Raw genomic sequence first — 18621 nt, 5'->3', positions numbered from 1 at the left:
TCGGGTTTCAACAGTTCCTGCTGGAGAGCAGGACTATTTGGTGACAGAAATGCATTGAGATGCAAAGGAAGGGCCTTTAATTCTGGAAAGGATTTGGACTGAGGGAGTTTCCTCAAGCAAAGCATCTGCTCCAGGAAAGATTTTAGAGGCAGGGGAATGTATAGATTGTGGACAGGTAAAAACTTTTATTTTTCCAAATCCTTGCAGCCTCTCTCATCCGAGGGCTTTGGGTGTCCACTGCAAGATAAGGAAAAAAAAAAAAGTCTTTTACCTTGTCCAGAGTTCCGGATTGCCTGGTCCTGCTATCTGTAAAAAATAGAAGCCTTTTCACCTGAAATGGAAGTAGGGTGAGACGGAACATAGACATTCTCCCCACTATCTTAGAGATAGAGTGAGACCAAAGAAAGAACGCAGATTCTTTCCGGGAGAATACTGTGGAAGCACCTCAAAACCCAGATTGGTTCTGAGTGCCCTGAAAAGGTTGGGGTTCAGTTTGATCGCCAAATTATCTAGCTTCCGGTATTCGTTTTGTCAGGGAACCACATGTTGAGGTCTAGCTTTGGGGTACCTAAATGAAATTAGGGTTTAGTTGAAGTCTAGTGGCAGATTGGGGTACAGGGAGTTAAGCAAAGCTCCCCTACAACCCCCTTGCATTCGGCACAAGGATACGGTGGTAAATGGGGTCTAGTAGCAGCGGGAGTCCCCAATAAAAGCATTTATTGGCCCGAGAGCTAGATTGATAAAAGAGGTTTATTATTGGGTTTGGAAGTAAGGAGATAGGTGAAGATAGAGATAAGGAGGGCACTGGACAGAGGGTCCAGGGGACAGAGGGTCCTCACATGGCTAGCATGTTTGGAATCTCTGCAAAGAGGGTATGTGGGTCATAAACCATTTAAAAAAGACTGGAGAGATCTCTAGAAGCAAAGCAAGTTTAGGGATTCAGTTGTACGATGATTTGGGAAAAGAGAAATGGGGTTGTGTGGGTCAGAAACCATTAATAAAAAAACTGGATAGATTTCTAGAAGCAAAGCAAAATTTATTAGAAGTTCCCCAGAGAATATAGCGTAAGAGGTATCAAGCAGACAATCGAAGGGAAAAAGCACCGTAAGGGGCAGGGTCAATGCTTTTAATCCCTAACACAAATTCCCCCTCCCACCACGGGAACTACCCAAGAAATTGAATTTGACCAATAAGTACATAGTTGCCCATATTTGGCTGAAATAAGGAGGATAACAAGAAGGGGACTTAAGTGTGCCCTTAGTGGGATAGCAGGAAGGAGACACTTTAAGTATGCCCTTGACTTAAAGTCCTTTAGGCCTACTCAAACTTTGAAATAGATGAAGCCTTACTCGATTTTCACAACTGTCTTGAAAGATCTCATCTTATCTCGTTCAGGGTTTAGATACCTCCATTACTCAGACTGAAGATGCAAATGGTTGGGGTGATACCTGGCCTCCAGAAAGAATAGTTAAAGAGTATGAGCCAGCCACTTGGGCTCAAGATGGAAGTTGGGGATATAGAACCCCATATATATTGAACAGGATAATTAAGCTTCAAGGAGTTGTAGAGATTATCACCAATCAGACTGCTGAGGCACTAGATCTTTTGGCTGACCAAGCTACTCGAACCAGAGAGGCTGTTTTACAACAGCCTTGTGCTGGAGTATTTGTTAGCTGAGGAAGGGGAAGTTTGTGTGAAACTAAATTTGTATATTTGTTGTATAAAGATGACAATGGAAATCTAGTAAAAAGTCATTAAAAACATTAGGAAACTTGCTCATGTTCCTATACAGACCTGGACCTCACTGTTCAATACTTCTTGGTGGTCCTGGTTTGGGGGAAGCTGGGCGAAGCAGCTCCTTTGGATTGGCCTTGTAGCTCTCAGTAGTGCTATATTACTCCCTATCTGCATACCTTGTTTGATCTGATTGATAACCAGAATAGTCCAAAACTCATTACTTAGAATGATTAGGTTGAAAGAGAAAGCTGAAGGGTCTGTTAGATGAATGGTGGGAGCCAGTGGCCCAAGGAGACCGACAGGAACCAGAAGGGGATGAGGAATTTGATAGGGAATGTGAAGTTATGTTACAAGAATTTGAAGAGATCTCAGTGTATAAATAAGAGGGAGGACTGAACGAGATAAGGTGAGATCTTTCAAGACAGTTGTGAAAATCGAGTAAAGCTTCATCTTTTTCAAAATTTGAGTAGGCCTGAAGGACTTTAAGCTTTAAGTCAAGGGCATACTTAAAGTGTCTCCTCCCTGCTATCCCCCTAAGGGTATACTTAATTCCCCTTCTTGTTATCCTCCCTATTTCAACCAAATATGGGCAACTATGTACTTGTTGATCAAGTTCGATTTCTTGGGTAGTTCCCGCATTTAGAATGTAAGATGCTCAGCCAATAAGGATGAGGGTCAGTGGTGGGAGGGGGAATTTGTGTTAGGTATTAAAAGCATTGACTCTGCCCCCTATGGTGATTCCTCCCTTTGATTGTCTGTTCTATGGGTGGTACACTCAATTCCGGCGACAACATATAATAAACTTTGCTTTGCTTTGCTTTGCTTTGCTTCTAGAGATCCCTCCAGTCTAATGGTTTCTGACCCACACAACGGGGTCTCAGTGTCTCCCTTTTATAATGGGAGATTTAGCTCGAGGGGCTTTTCCGTGTAGCTCCAAAGTTGGCTCAGATCCGGGTGGGGCTGGGACAGGTCAGATCTTCTATTGGAATTCAAAGGGACCAGGATTTGTGAGTTAAAGGGTAATTTACATTATTAACTAGGAGAGGGTGGGAATTTAGAAAGGAATCTTTCCCATATCAGCAAAGGGGAACCCCATCACTCCAGGTCTTAAGGACACTGGAGGGCAAAGCATAGGAGGGTGGCTCTACTCCTTAACTGTAAACAGTCTCCCAGTGCCCCTCCTGATTGCAAGGCAAGGACTGGGGGGGGCGGGTCCTCAAGGACAGTTTCGAGCCCAATGGCCCCGTCTGTTACACTCGAAGCATGAACCCCTATAATTTCCGGATATGGCAGCAGCCAAAATTTGAGCCTATTTCTTGCTCGGACTTAGCAATCCTCTTCCTTTGCTGCTATTGGGTCCCTATCGTTAAAGACTCCAAAAGCTGTTTTAAAAGCTGAATTTGGAAAGTTTGAGGCCAAGGAAACTAACGCCATCAGTTCCATGTTAAGAATATCCAGCATGTCTTGACTGAGGGCGTTTTCTGAAGATGGGGATTATATAAAAGAAACAGAAGTTTTTACTCTTTTTGTAGTAAAAAAAAAAAAATTTAAATCCCTATCAATCTATGGGGAAGAGACATCTTACAATTAAGTACTTTGGCATTTTAGTCAGGGTTGTGTAATGCCGGAGAAACTGATGCAGGAGAGAGATTAGAGACTTTTTAATATTTTTATTAATGGGAGAGTAAGATTGACTGGACAGGACTCTCGTCTCAGATTATCCAGTCAGACAGAGATAAGTATACTGGGACCAAGGAATCCATATTGGTCCCAGAGCTGGAGGACCCAAAGAATCCAGCGTCCAGCATACAGCTGCCAGATGCCATTCTCCAGCCATGAATGGAAGAACCCCAACTTCTTAAATACCTTTTTGGAGACAAAGAAGAGAAAGGGAGGGAAAGTTTTTTTTATCAGGGAGGGGAAGCCATAAAACCTAAAAATTCCAGAGACAAAGTAGTAAAGATATCATGGATTGATCTTGGAATATTCTAAAGGAATATTGTAAATCCCTAAAAGAATCAGGAGATCTACTCTTTTATCTTGCTAATTTATAACCCGAGAGCGAATAATCCTTAGTTTTACTGGGTCAGAGACAGAACAGTTAAGGTAACTGAGACAGGGAAACTGAGTCAGGACAGTTAAAGAAAACTGTGGCATAACATTTGCTGTCAAAGGCCTGCCAACACTCTCACCCGTCCCCATTCAATGGAAAACTGATACACCATTGTGGGTGGAACAGTGCCCATTAACCAGTGAAAAAAATTCAGACCTTATTAGATGCTCTGTTCATCTCTCAACAGAGAGAGAGAGACAGAGAGAAAGAGAGAGAGAGAAGAGAGAGAGAGAGAGAGAGAGAGAGAGAGAGAGAGAGAGAGAGAGAGAGAGAGAGAGAGAACACAGGAAGGGGAAGAATAAGTCTTGGTCAGAAAGATAGATTGGGGCCATTTTGTGAAGGGCTTTCAAAGGAGCAAACAGAAGGGTTTTTATTTTATCCTGGGGCAAAAAGAGAGCCAGCCACTGGCTTCGACCGAGTAGGGGAGTGAAGTGGTGGGGGAAATCAGTTGGACAGGTGAGTGAGAGATGGGGTGTAAAGGGGAGAGGGCTGAGGTGGAGAGTCCGAGCAGGAGGCTAGAGAGGTGATGGGTCAGCCTGGCTTCCGAGGCTGAAGAATTTAGAAAAGGCTTCATGGAAGAGGCGTGGCCTGAGCTGGGTCAGATTGGGAAAAGTCGAGAGAAGAGAGGCGAATGGAGACAAAGGGCCAACTCATTTTAACGTCTTTGTAAATTCTGACGGTCTCCGTTTAAAAGGGGGGAAAAGGAAAAGAGAAGGAAATGGAAGGAAAATCGAACCTGGTCTCGTGCCATTAGGCTGAAGAAATGCCTAGGGTTGTTCAAAGAACCGGGGTCATCTTGCACGAGGGTACAAGTTCAGGAGGAGGTAGTGCGAGTGAGCTGGCGATCTGGGCCAGGCTGGGTGGGTGACGTAAGGAAAGGGCAGGCCGTATGCAGATGAGGAGCCTCTAGGGAGAGTATTCCCCTATTTCCTCTGTGATTTGCAGAGATTTTATGGTGTAGAGATGATTAAGTGAGGTGCTCTGGTTTGAAATGTAGAGCGCCGTGGGTTTGCCTTGGGCTTGGAGTTTTGTAGGCGAAGTGGAAGTGCTGTGTGAGTGTTGCCGTGTGTTTAGGGTGTGTGTGTGTGGAGCGAGCGCTGGAGCGTGGTGTTTGAGAGCATACTTACCTGGCAGGGGTGATTCCATGATCAGGAAGGTGGTTTCCCCAGGGCGAGGCTTATCCATTGCACTCCGGATGGGCTGACCCCTGCGATTTCCCCAAATGCGGGAAACTCGACTGCATAATTTGTGGTAGTGGGGGACTGCGTTCGCGCTCTCCCCTGATCTAATGGTTCTAATGAAAGTAAGTTAGCACTTTCGCTTTTGTTGGCCCCTTATATGTGGCTTCTGCCTACTTCTGCTTTTTTTTCTTGGTTCGCCTGCTTGTTTTCGCTCTCCTTTCTATATCTGATGCGCGGGCCTCCCAAGTAATCGCACCATTTCCCTTTCTTTTACACTTTCTTCGCTATGCTTTTCCCCTTTGACTCGTCTAGACGCACACCCATCCATTCTCTTGCTTTATCCATTTAGAACCAGAAAAGACTCTTAGAAGAAAAAAAAAGGTAGGGGTGTGTGTGGCAAAGTCTGAGTCATCTGGGCGCCCCCCCCACACCTTTAGGCAATTGGGGTTAAGTGACTTGCCCAGGGTCGCACAGCTAGGACGTGTTAAGCGTCCGAGGCCATATTTGACCTCAGGTCCGCCTGACTTCAGGGATGGTGCTCTATCCACTGCGTCACCTAGCTGCCCGAAGTCTGAGTCATGTGAACTCCTTTGCTTAGTTTTTCTGTTTCAATTCCCATTTCCTTATGTTCTCCAGCTAAAAACTTTTCTTTGAGACACGGTGACTCAAGTAAGTGAGAGCAGAGAAAGAGGTCATCACCATAAAGGAAGACACCGCCCGGCGTCAATCGAGGGCTGGAGCAAGATGGCGGCCCCACGCGAGCAATATGGGTTCATCTTGCCAATGAAAGCACAGCACTTGCCCGAGCCAATTTTTTTTTTTTCCTGAGGCAATTAGGTTTAAGTGACTTGCCCAGAGTCCAGGATCACACAGCTGGGAAGTGTTAAATGTCTGAGACTAGATTTGTACTTCAGGGCTGGTGCTCTTTCCACCGCCACCTAGCTGCCCCATGCACAAGCCTATTTTGAAGAAGCCAAGTGTGTTTAGCAATGACTCTGACGAGGAGACCCTCGCGAGTGATGCTTTCAGAAAGAAGCAAGTGGTGAAGCAGACTAAACTTGAAATCCAGAAGCCTCTAGCAGAAGATGCCACTGTGTATGAATATGACCGCACTTATGACGAAATGCAGCAGCAGAAGAAAAGTAATCCTAAATTGTTTTTAGTAAAAGACGGAAAGAACATCCACAGCCTACTAAAAAGCAGTGGAGATAAGGAAAAGGGAGCAAGAGAGAAAAATGGAAAAGAAAATTCTAAGAGAATGAGAAACGGAAAGGGGAGAATCCAGATGACAAAGAGGCATTTGTGACATCTGCTTACAAAAGAAATTTGAGGAAATAGCTAAGGAAGCAGGAAGAGAGGAGAGTCGCTGCCCTGGAGGCTCGTCTGGATATATAACCAAGCAGAAAGATCTCAGTGGATTTTATAGGCACCTTTTAAATCAAACAGTCGGAGAAGAGGAAGTGCCTAAATGGCACTTCGGCCTTCTGGAAGCCAGCTGTAGGATAGAGGAAGAGAAGCCGCGGGATTGTTCTGACGAACTAAATCCAGACAACAGAGTCCTAGATTATCTTCAGAGATGTGCGCAAAACCAGAATGAAAAAAAGAGGAAAACTGATGCAGACAGCGACCTTGATGTGGATAGCAAGCAGCGAAGAAGATGAGAAAATGGCCGACCAGAGTCCTTCGGACTGCAAGAGTGACAGGAGCCACAGCACGCCAGCTCCTCGGAGGAGGACCAGGGGTTGATAAGAGCCACACCAAGCGCTCCAGGACAGGAGGCAGCGACACAGGGGTGCGAGACAGAGGGGACTACCCGTCAGGACCGCGGCTGCAAAAGCCAGGTCAGGGAGCAGGACAAACGAACCCCTGAGGCCAGTGGTCACCAGAAAGAAAAAATACAGGCCCAGGGAAGAAAACTGCATAAACTGGGAGGGGGGTGGGGTGGGGTGGGGAAAGACTGGGGGAGAAGAGAAAAGAGAGAGGAGGAGGACTGATGACTTAGAATGGAGAAAGAGCCAGGTGGAGAAATAGTGAAGACCAGTGTGATGGAAAGAAGAGGGAGGCTGTTCTGAGGGCAGAAAGACAGGCATGAGAAAGGCAGAGAGGAGGAGCTGAGCATCAGGCCTTCAGAGAGGACCCAAGGCAAGAAGAGGGAGCAGAGGAGAGGCCACGGGAGACACTGAAAACAAGTTTGCAAAGTACAACAACAAAGGTACCATGATATCAACGAGAGACCGGTTGCAAAACCGATAATGAGAAAGAAGACGCCTGAGGGTCTCCCAAGAACAGACGAAGAACATATGGAAAACAGTAGCCACTAAACTGGCGGGGGAGGGGGGATTTTTTTTTTTTTTACATTTGTTAGAGGAAAGGGTGCAGCATATATATATTCTCCACACACTGTAATTTAAAGTAAATAAAAGTGTCCTTGATTTTAAAAATGCTCGTATGCGTTTCCTCTCTGCTCCAGCACGATTGAAGAGTGCTCCACAGATCTGGGAGGAAGAGTCATTTCAGTATTTTTTTTTTTAATTCAACAATGACTGGTTTTCAGGGCTTTGGCATTTTTAACAAAACGGGGGGAAAGGTCTCACAACCGGCAGAGTTTTCTGAAATTCTGCACCAATTTTCATGGAAGTCACAGACAACCAAATCGGTGTCCTATAGGCACGGGTCTGTTTTCCTTCTGGTCATACGCGTCCAAGTTGGCTTGCTGTAGAGTTCCTGAAGAATCACCTTTAAAAGCACTTGCTATTTTTTGAGAGATTTGCTTTGGTTTATCCAGCAAAGCAAGCACTTTTTGCTGTGTGACTGTTTCTTTAACAACAACAACAACAACAAAATGTTCAACAGACTGTGTATTTGTTTGCAGTCGAACCTAATTTTCTGAGATTCCCAACTATGTAACTGAAAAACACTGATGAGACAACTACAGGGCTCATGATAAATACGGAAGTGGTAGAGTCAAAGGCAGCCACTATTTTTTTTTGTTTGTTTGTTTTTGATTTTGATTTTGATTTTTGTTTTTTACAGGAAAAAAAAATAGCATATTATTAAGGTGCTGCCCAGATTTTGAATCATTTCCATTTCCCATTCACAGCATCTTTAAACAGGGCCATTCCATTAGGACAAAAGTTTATGCTCATGCATATCAGAAAGTAGTAACTTGTATCATCTAGCTGGACTCTGCAAAGTCAAAGCTAGGAATTGTGGATGCTGAAGGAAAGAACACAACTCACATAACACAGATAATCTGGATGCAAGGAGAATTAATATTACGTGTGTGTGTGAGAGAGAGAGAGAGAGAGAGAGAGACAGACAGACAGACAGACAGGGTTTCAAGAGCTCCAAAATATAAAATGAAATTGTACCTTTATATTATCTCAATTTTTAGCTAAAGAAAAACTTATAGACACTCTTTTTTTCCTTCATAAATATGAATTTGATGTAAAAACTTAAGGATAGCTTGATTTTGTAGAGATTGTCATTGTCCTTGACCTTTAGAAAAAACTCTACCTCTTTCTTTTAAAAAATTTGATACCACCCCCCCACTACATGTAAACACATTTTTAACATTTTTTAAAAAACCAAAAAAAAATTGAGTTCTAAATGCTTCCCTTTTCTACATCCCTTCCCCACTGGGAAGGCAAGCAGTTTGATATAGGTTATACAAGTGTAGTTATGAAAAGCATGACATGCAAATCATGTTAATCAAAATGTGAAAGAAAATAAGAAACAAGACAAAAAAAGAAATAAAGAAAAAAATGTGCTTCTATCTGCATTCAGACTCCAGTTCTTTCTAAGTCATTCAGAGTTGATCATCATGCAATATTGCTATTGCTATATACAAGGTTCTCCTGGATCTACTCGTTTCAATTTGCAACAGTTCATGTAAGTCTTTCCAGGCTTTTCTGAAAGCATTCTGCTCATCATTTCTTATAACACAATAGTATTCCATCACAACCATGTGCAACAACTTGTTCAGCCATTCCCCAACTAATGGAAATCCCTTCAGTTTCCAGTTCTTTGCCACCACTTAAAGAGCTGTATATATATACCTTTTACATAAAAGTCTTCCCCCTCTTCCCCCCTTTTAAAAAGCTCTTTGAGAAAGAGATCTAGTGGTGGTATTGCTGGATCAAAGGGTGTGCATTGTTTTTATAACACTTTGGTCATAGTTCTGAATTGCTCTATAGAATGATTGAATCAGTATACAACTTCACCAACATTGAAGTGTCTCCATTTTCCCACATCCCCTCCAACATTTGCCATTTTCCTTTTTTGTCACATTAACCAATCTAAACTCGAGTTGCTTTAATTTGCATTTCTCTGATCAGTGGTGATTTAGAGCATTTTTTTTTCATATCACTACTGATAACTTTGATTTCCTATTCATATCCTTTGACCATTGGTCAATTCAGGAATAGCTCTTATTTCTAGAAATTGATTCAGTTTTCTATTTATTTGAGAAATGAGGTTGGAGAAGCTTGCTGTAATTTTCCCCGCAGTTGTGATTTTTTCCCCCCATTTAGCCTACTCTCTTTCTTTTCACCCTGTCCATTCTCAAGTGTAAGCTTCTGACTTTTATATCCCCCTCAAATCACTCTTCCTTCTATCAGCCCCTTCATCCCTTTCCTCCTTTTTTAATTCCCTTTCCTTCCTGCTTTCCTGTATAAGATAGATTTCTATACCCAGCTGAGTATGTGTTATTCCCTCACTGGAACATAATTTCAGGGAGATTAAGATTCACACATAACATCCCACCTCCCATAGCTCCAGAATACTGCCTTAATAATGAGAAAGTTTTTAGGCATTACAAATATCATTTTTCCATGTAGAAGTATAAAGAATTTAACCTTATCGAATTTCTTATAATTTCTCTTCCCTTTTACATTTTTCTCTAGTCTTGTATCTGAAAATCACATTTTCTACTCCACTCTGGCATTTTCATCAGGAATGCTTGAAAATCTTCTATTTTGTTGAATATTCTTCTCTCCTCCTCTCCTCCTCTGCTTCAGCACACACTCTGTTATAGTTATATACCGTATGTATATATATATATACATACGGTATATAAGTATAACAGGGTGGTATATATACAAACACACCCTATATGTATACACCCTATATAAATATACTTATATACCCAGTTTTGCTGGGTAGGTGATTCTTACTTGTAATTCTAGCTCTTCTGTCCTCTGAAATAGCATATTCCAGGTCCTCCATTTTTTTAATGTAGAAACTGCTAAATCCTGATGATTCCATGATATTTGAATTCTTTCTATTTGGCTATTTGCAATATTTTCTCCTTGATCTATAATATTGGCTATAATATTCCTGGCAATTTTCATTTTGGGATCTCTTTCAATTTCTATTTTATCCTCTAGTTCTAGAATACCAGGGAAGTTTTCCTTGATAATTTCTTGAAATTTTAGGCTCCCTTTTTGATCATGGCTTTCAGGTAGTCCAATCACTCTCAAATGATTGATGTCTTTTGGATCTGTTTTTCAGATCAGTTGTTTTCTCAATCAGATACTTCATATTCTTCCTCCTCCTCTTCCTCTTCCTCTTCTTCTTCATTTTCCTCTTCCCCTTCCCCTCTTTCTCCTTCTCCTCCTCCTCTTCCTCTTCTTTCCATTCTTTCGGTTTTGTTTTTATTGTTTCTTGATGTCTCGTGGAGTCCTTAAGGTCTACTTGGCCAATTCTACTTTTTAACGATTTCTTTTCTTCAGTGAATTTTTCTACTTCTACTTCTAAAAATACCTATTGAAACTACTCTCCAAATTCCAAACAGTCACCAACTCAGTATCTTCATCATCTCTTCCCTTTTCTTCCATACACTCTTCCACATACACTCTTTTTGGAAATACACAAACATTCTCCGATGAACAACCACCAATGGAATCAGTCACTCCAATTACTCTAGCTCCCACTCGTGGGGTTCAATCCAATGAAAAGGTCTCTCCTATGTCCCCTTTGTATGCTTACAAGGCAAGCCCCATCCTCCTCCACGCCTAAGAAGATTTGCAAATAATTCTAGAAAACCAGTGAGTTTGTTCTAGAATGGCAACTTCTCAGCTGTAATACTGTCGAATAGAGATTTGTAGATTACAGCGAAAGGTAAGCTGGTATTCCAGGACAGAAAAAAAAAAAGAAAAAGAAAAAAGAAGGGTACCCCAACACGGATGATAAAATTGCTCTACTTGATGATGGAGGGAAGGGATCATTTTTGGCCAGCGAGCCACTCTGGCTACTCAGTCAAGTCTGATTCTGCTAGTCTTTTGGCTAGCATCACTCACCAAATTTCCCGTGGGCAGTCCCAACCAGCCAGAAGCATTTTCCTCAGTCATACTGGTGGAGATAGAGTTATCCTAGAAACAAAATTGTGTGGGAATTGCCCATGTGTTTGGCCATCAGTTAGTAAAGATTTAAACTTCTTGGCATGAAAGTGAAACAGTGACTATTGGGTGCACACACTAACTGCTTCAAGGATCAAAGAAAATGACTGAAGCATTCTTCAATCTTGGAAGATTGTCTGCCCAAGTCAGGCTGTCTAGACTCTTGTCCACTGTTTGTACCTAACAAGGTGACCTGCTTCCTTGTTATTGTTATTGGATAATTGTGGCTAACTGTGATGGGCCGCTTGGCAACCAGGATGTCAACATTTTTCTTCTTGAACTTTGCTAAGGATGTGAGACACAGTAGTCCCCCGACCCAATTGTCAGCCTTATATTTAGGAGAATAAGCAATTCGATTCATCCAAAATGCTACGGAAGTGTAGCTTGCCAGAACTCCAATATCTGAGGCAGCTAAGTTTCAGAGGCCTGGAGTCAAGAAGAACAACGTTCAAATCCAGCCTCAGACACTTCCAGCTCTGTGACGACGGGCAGGTGAACAAGAGTCTGATGAAGATGACTGATGAAGAGGAAACAAGAATAGCGATAAAACTCTAGTTTGTAATATTGGGGCTTCTGTTACTGAGAAAATGACTAGGTGCCATCTTTTATTCAACTGTTTAATTGAACAGATTTACAGGTAGCTTGGAGCGCACGTTACATTCCGACAGGGATAAACAATCAAATACCTGTTGGTACTAAAAGTACAGTATGAAATCTAAAGAAATAAACCTATTACAGATATAAAATTCCTATAAAACTCCATTGAAAATAGATCCCAAAGGAGTATTATGGCCCATTGTATAGAAATCGCTAAAGAGACCCAGTCGCGTCTCAGTATTCTTCCCAAGAGCTGATGCCTGCCGAGTACTGCCCAATTCCTATTCTATGCTGGAAGTTGAAGTCGATGCAAGTTCGGGCGATGAGGCAAGAGGCGGCGCTCTCCTGTGGGGCAGCTTTGTCGAGTGACGTCAGTAAAGGACAGACCGTTATGCAGATGAGGAGGTTTGTGTCGGGGTTTTCCCTAAGCAGATCAGCTGGTGCGCGTGGGAAAGGTGGATGTTGAGGGCCTGAGGGGCGAAAGCGAGTTGATGGGAGTTGGAGCGCTTCAGTGTGTGCGTGTTTTTTGTGTGTGGAGCGTGTGTGATTGATGTGTGGGAGCGTCGCTGGAGTGATCCTGTGTTTAGAGTGTGTGTGTGTGGAGGGAGCGCTGGAGCGTGGTGTGAGTGAGCATACTTACCTGGCAGGGGCGATTCCATGATCACGAAGGTGGTTTCCCCAGGGCGAGGCTTATCCATTGCACTCCGGGTAGGCTGACCCCTGCGATTTCCCCAAATGCGGGAAACTCGACTGCATAATTTGTGATAGTGGGGGACTGCGTTCGCGCTCTCCCCTGATTTCGAGTCTTCAAAAGCAGTTGGCTGTGCTCCCGACAGGGGCAATTTCCACCCTTGTCTTTTGTAGACAGCACTAGAAATCTTTCCTTTTCTGTCTTTGCAAGTTGCGCTAGCCTCCAGTATGCTGGTTGCTCTAAGCGCGCCCCTGCTTATTTAGCCTACCACCAATCTCGCGTGTGCTGTTGCTAAAAACAAAACAAAAAACAGAAAACTTCTTCCCACCAACATGTTACATGTTGTTACATGTAACAACGATTATTATTTTTAACTTGTTTTTTCAAATTCCAAATCCTGCATCTTCCTTCTTCTTCTGACGTGGCAAGCAATCTGACAAGTACAATACTGCCAAAGAAACATTTACCATATTAATCATTTTGTGGAAGAAAACTTGAAACCCTTCAACTCTTTTCCCTCCCACCCTCCAAAATAAAGGATCTCTTGATATTCTACCCAGTTCTTTTTGTCTTTGGCTTCGGGGTGAAATTCCGTGCCCATGGTAATTCTGGTTAAAGTTTTGAAGTTTGGGGTTTCGAACTAAATGAATTTTTTTTCAATGAATAAAAATTTTATTTCCCCATTGTTGGAATCTTTACAAACTGCTGGCTCATTAGAGTCGATAGATTATTGATCTGATCTTACAAGAAGATGTTTTGGGCCAGAACCTGAAACAAGGTACCAAGTAGAACTAATTGATACAATGCTTGTGTTTGCACCTTTACTCATTGGAGTTCACACGTTTGGGAAATTTCAGGGTTTAGTATGAGATATCTGAATTCACACCTCCCTTGAAGCTCTTAGGGCCAGAGAGCACTATGGGAGAAAACCCATAATCCCATTCTCTCAGAAGGGTCGTATATAAGCCAGTGAAGAGTGATTCATTCCAGAATATTTTCCACTTGACTGGCTGATGGCGGAAGAAGAGTTTTCAGAGAAAGAAGCTACAAGTCGAGAGCTCAGTGAAAATTGAGAAGGCTCTCTCAGAGGCAAGACAGATTCAACTTGGTGCTGGCTCTGGAGGCTGAAGAAAGCAGAGGCAGAGGCTGAAGGACAAAACCTTTGGATTTGGAGACATTCGGAGGGAGCGCTGGGAACCAAGCAGAGAGAGAGAAGCCTCAACTAACCAGGCTACTTTGGAAGGAGAAAATAAACGGTTGTATTTTTACCAGGTGGCTGCATTTGGGGTAATCATTGATCTGAACTGATATTAAGGCTGCCTCCAAGAAAACCTCCTCAAGAAACCTACCTTCTCCCAGAGAGAACCATCATCTTATTATATATTTAAAAAAAGAAAAAGAACACCACACCCCATCTCTTACCACTGTTTACCGCTGGAAAAAAATAGGCAAACCCAGCAGCCTCGCTGACCCTAATCACAACAACAACAACAAGGCCTCACAACCTGAATACATCACCCCTCTGTCAGACGATAGGAAGCATACTTTATCAGCAGTCCCCAGGAATCTCGTTTGGTCGCTGTGCTGATCAGAATTCTAATGTACCACGTAGCTGTAGGATTTCTAGAGTCTGTGGGTTAGTATCTTTTCTTTTTTTCTTTTTCCCTTTTTTTTTCTCCTGGCTGAGGCAATTGGGGCTAAGTGACTTGCCCAGGCCCCCGCAGCTAAGACGGCTTAAGTGTTAAAGTGTCTGAGAGCAGATTTGAACTCATGTCCTCCTGACTTTAGGCTGGTGCTCTAATTCACTGCGCCACCTAGCTGTTTCTTAGGAAGCTACTGTGGGAAGTCGCCATTTTCACCCAGAAAGCGTTTCATGCTTCAGGAGGATAAGTTTGCATGCGCGTGGCTGTGGGTAAAGGGAGTGGAAGAGAGTCAGCATAAATAAGAAGCTTGTCTTTTTGTTTTCTCCTCTTAGAAAGAAGTTAAATTTTCTCGTACTCTTGAACAGACTTATAAGGAAGTTAAATTTTCTCGCTCTCTTGAGCTGATTTACAACGACTGCTTCCGGCTGAGCAGGTAAGCTACGCGGAAAAAGCGCTCTGTGTCTAGTAGCAGTGACTTAACAAAAAACAAATTTAAGGAAAACAAGTGGACCATTAGGCTTCTTTTCTGCACGCAAAAATAATCCCCGGAGGGAAGTGCACCGTTCCCAGAAGTACTGCAATACTGGGTCGATGCGCGGAGTGGACGGAGCAAGCTCCTATTCCATCTCCCAGGATCAAAAATCCATTTAATATATTGTCCTCAGATAGAGGACGTATCAGATATTAAACTGATAAGAACAGATACTACACTTGATCTTAGCCAAAAGGCCGAGAAGCGATAACCACATGCTCGCTCACTTCCCTCACCCTTCCACACAGCACCCTTTTCCACTCGCGCCCACTATAAAAAGGCTGCTCCAGCCTCCACTGCCCTTCTCTACCTCCCTACACCCGACAAAACAGCTGCCAGCCGGGAGCATTTACCAGTCCAGACCATCGCCTAAAAACACGCCACAAAACGGACCTTTACCAGATTTTTGCACTTTCTTCTGGCAAGAAGACACTTTCAAACTGCGACCCACAAGTCCTTGCCTTCGGGCTTGGTTAACATTTGCATAGCTCTCCTCCTCCTTGCTCGCTTTCCCTTTCCTTTGGTCAAGAGCCTCCAAAAGCCGCCAAGAAACCCACTCAGCAAGAATAGGAGCCAGGGCACCCTACCCTGGTCGCGTACTTAGCAGTGATGGAATATTCCCGGGCAAATAAGACCATTTGGGAATAAGCTATTCCAGCTCCCTTCCCAACTAGTCTGCGGTCGGCTGACCTACCGGGTTTCCAACTCATATCCGCAGATATCCCCACCAAAAAAATTGAAAGCACTCCAGGCAAGTCTTCATCAAAACCAATCGTCTTTTTTGCTTCTCATTTAATCTCCAGGCGCAGGGTTGGCCCCCAATAGCCGCCTCAATCAACGTTTCTTAACTGACTCGACTGGAGTTGTTTCATTTGGACTAAGTTACAAAATTGATTTGTCGAGGGGCGGGGAGAAAGTGAGGAAGGGAGGATCATAGATCTTTATGTAGGAGCAAGCTCCTGTTCCATTTCCCAGTTCCAAAAAGTGTTGAAATATTGATACATGCATCTCTACCGACCTACATACATATATGCTTTTCAGTCTGCACGTTTTATCATTATCAGGTATTTGTACATTGTGCATAACAGATATTTTCACCTTTATTCAACTCCTTTTCACAGTACACAGATTTGGAGGTATTTTTTAGCCATACCGTGATTCCTCATCGATTTTTTTTTTTAAATGCACAAATACCTGATAATGATAAAACGTGCAGACTGAAAAGCATCACAACATAGGAAATATAACTAATGATCAAGCTGCATATTCGCAAATGCAGTTTGGCAATATCACAGAAATTAATAAATGTAATGCCTACATCAAAAATAGAGAACTACTTTGTAAAAGCCAATTAAATAAAAACGGCTTAAAACCACATTGAGAAATATGGAATGTCATAAGTGCACATGGCTATACATATATAGTTTACTTGTGCCTTTATTCCATTTGTGATCAAGAAGACAGATAAAATATATATGGCACGTTTGTTGCATAAATAATACATCAATGTCAAACATTTATTTTTGGTCATGCGCCTTCAGTCACGCTGATGATGATCTCTAGGTGTATTTCTTTTCCACCTGATTACATAATCTCCTGATAACATGGACAAAGTTTGAACCCTGAGAGCAACAGCAGCAGCAATAAATAAAGAGTCTTAATGAAACTTTTTTTTTAAAAGAACAAGAGGGAGAGAACATTAAGAAGAGGATACAACTTATATTGTATTTAATTTATACTTTAACATATTTAAAATGTATTGGTCAACCTGCCATTCAGGGGACGGGACACGATGGGGAGAAGGGGGGGGAATATTGGAACAAAAGGTTTGGTAACTGTCAATGCTGTAAAATTATGCATACATATAATTTGTTAAAAAAAAAAAGCTATTTGAAAAGAAGAAGAAGAAGAAGAAGAAAAAGGTAGAAGAAGAAGGAGGAGGAAGAAGAAGAAGACGACGAAGAAGGAAGAAGAAGGAAGAAGAAGGAAGAAGAAGGAAGAAGAGGGTAGAAGAAGGTAGAAGAAGGAAGGAGAAGGTAGAAGAAGGTAGAAGGAGATAAAAGGAGAAAGAAGAAGGAAAAAAGAAGAAAGGAGAAGGAAGAAGAAGAAGAAGAAGAAGAAGAACAAAGAAGAAGAACAAAGAAGAAGAAGAGAAGAAGAAGAAATAATAAGAAGAAATAAGAAGAAGAAGAACGAAGAAGAAGAAAGAAGATGAAAAAAAAAGAAGAAGAAACAAGAAGAAAAAAGAAGAAGAAGAAAAAAGAAGAAAAAAGAAGAAGAAGAAGAAGAAGAAGAAGAAAAAAGATCAAGAAAGAAAGAAGATAGAAGAAGGAAGAAGGAAGAAGAACAAAGAAGAAGAAGAAGGAAGAAGGAAGAAGAAGAAGAAAAGAAGTTGAACAAGTAAGAAATAGAAGAAGAAAGAAGAGGAAAGAAGAAGAAGAAGAAGAAGAAGAAAGCAGAAAAAAGAAGGAAGAAGAAGAAGAAGAAGAAGAAGAAGAAGAAGAAGAAGAATAAGAAGAAATAAGAATAAGGAAGAATAAGAAGAAATAAGAAGAAGGAAGAAGAAAGTAGAAGAAGAACAAGAAGAAGAAGGAAGAAGAAAGTAGAAGAAGAACAAGAAGAAGAAGAAGAAGAAGAAATAACAAGAAGAAAAGAAGTAACAAGAAGAAGAAGAAGAAGAAGAAGAAGAAGAAGAAGAAGAAGAAGAAGAAGAAGAAGAAAAGAAGAAGAAGAAGAAGAAGAAGAAGAAGAAGAAGAAGAAGAAGAAGAAGAAGAAGAAGAAGAAATAACAAGAAGAAAAGAAGTAACAAGAAGAAGAAGAAGAAGAAGAAGAAGAAGAAGAAGAAGAAGAAGAAGAAGAAGAAGAAAAAAGAAGAAGGAAAAAAGAAGAACAAGAAGAAGAAGAAGAAGAAGAAGAAGGACGAAACAAGAAGAAGAAGAAGGAAAAGAAGAAGAAGAAGAAGAACGAAGAAGAAGAAAGAAGATGAAGCAAGCAAGAAGAAAAAAGAAGGTAGAAGAACAAGAAGGAAAAAGAAGAAGAAAAGAAGTAAGAAGAAGAAGAAATAAGAAAAAGAAGAAGAAGAAACAAGACAGAAGAAGAAGAAGAAGAAGAAGAAACAAAAAGAAACAAGACGGAAGAAGAAGAAGAAGAAGAAGAAGAAGAAGAAAAAAGAAGAAGAAAAGAAGAAGAAGAAGTAGAAAGAAGAACAAGAAGAAGAATGAAGAAAGAAAAAGAAAGATGAAGAAAGAAGAAGAAGAAAGAAGAAGAAGGAAGAAAAAGAAGAGAAGAAGAAAAGAAGAAGAAGAAGAAGAAGAAGAGGAAGAAGAAGAAGAAGAAGAAGAAGAAGAAGAGGAAAGAAGAAGAAGAAGAAGAAGAAAAGAAGTAGAAACAAGTAAGAAATAGAAGAAGAAGAAGAAGAAGAAGAAGAAATAAGAAAAAGAAGAACAAGAAGAAGAAGAAGGAAGAAGAAGAAGAAGAAGGAAGAAGAAGAAGGAAGAAGAAGAAGGAAGAAGAAGAAGGAAGAAGAAGAAGGAAGAAGAAGAAGGAAGAAGAAGAAGGAAGAAGAAGAAGGAAGAAGAAGAAGGAAGAAGAAGAAGGAAGAAGAAGAAGAAGAAGAAGAAGGAAGAAGAAGAAGGAAGAAGAAGAAGAAGAAGAAGAAAGAGAAGAAGAAGAAGAAGAAAGAGAAGAAGAAGAAGAAGAAGAAGTAGAAAGAAGAACAAGAAGAAGAA

General features: G+C 41.7%; 3 non-coding genes and 1 pseudogene across 3 annotated transcripts; 3 read left to right on the top strand and 1 right to left on the bottom strand.

The window, feature by feature from the left end:
* Nucleotides 1-4969: 4969 nt before the first annotated feature.
* Nucleotides 4970-5133, top strand: LOC127558553 (U1 spliceosomal RNA). Its single transcript, XR_007952928.1, has one exon. It is a non-coding gene; the product is annotated as a U1 spliceosomal RNA (small nuclear RNA).
* A 431-nt stretch (nt 5134-5564) lies between these two features.
* LOC127554265 (nuclear speckle splicing regulatory protein 1-like) overlaps nt 5565-18621 on the top strand; it is a 47955-nt pseudogene continuing 34898 nt past the window's right edge.
* On the top strand, nt 12659-12822 carry LOC127558555 (U1 spliceosomal RNA). The gene has a single exon (XR_007952930.1). It is a non-coding gene; the product is annotated as a U1 spliceosomal RNA (small nuclear RNA).
* On the bottom strand, nt 14911-15101 carry LOC127558571 (U2 spliceosomal RNA). Its single transcript, XR_007952940.1, has one exon. It is a non-coding gene; the product is annotated as a U2 spliceosomal RNA (small nuclear RNA).

Source organism: Antechinus flavipes, chromosome 3, assembly GCF_016432865.1.
Source record: "Antechinus flavipes isolate AdamAnt ecotype Samford, QLD, Australia chromosome 3, AdamAnt_v2, whole genome shotgun sequence".
In the NCBI taxonomy this organism is placed as follows: domain Eukaryota; kingdom Metazoa; phylum Chordata; class Mammalia; order Dasyuromorphia; family Dasyuridae; genus Antechinus; species Antechinus flavipes.
The sequence above is the reverse complement of the archived record's forward strand: the minus strand, read 5'-3'. Positions and strand labels throughout refer to the sequence as shown.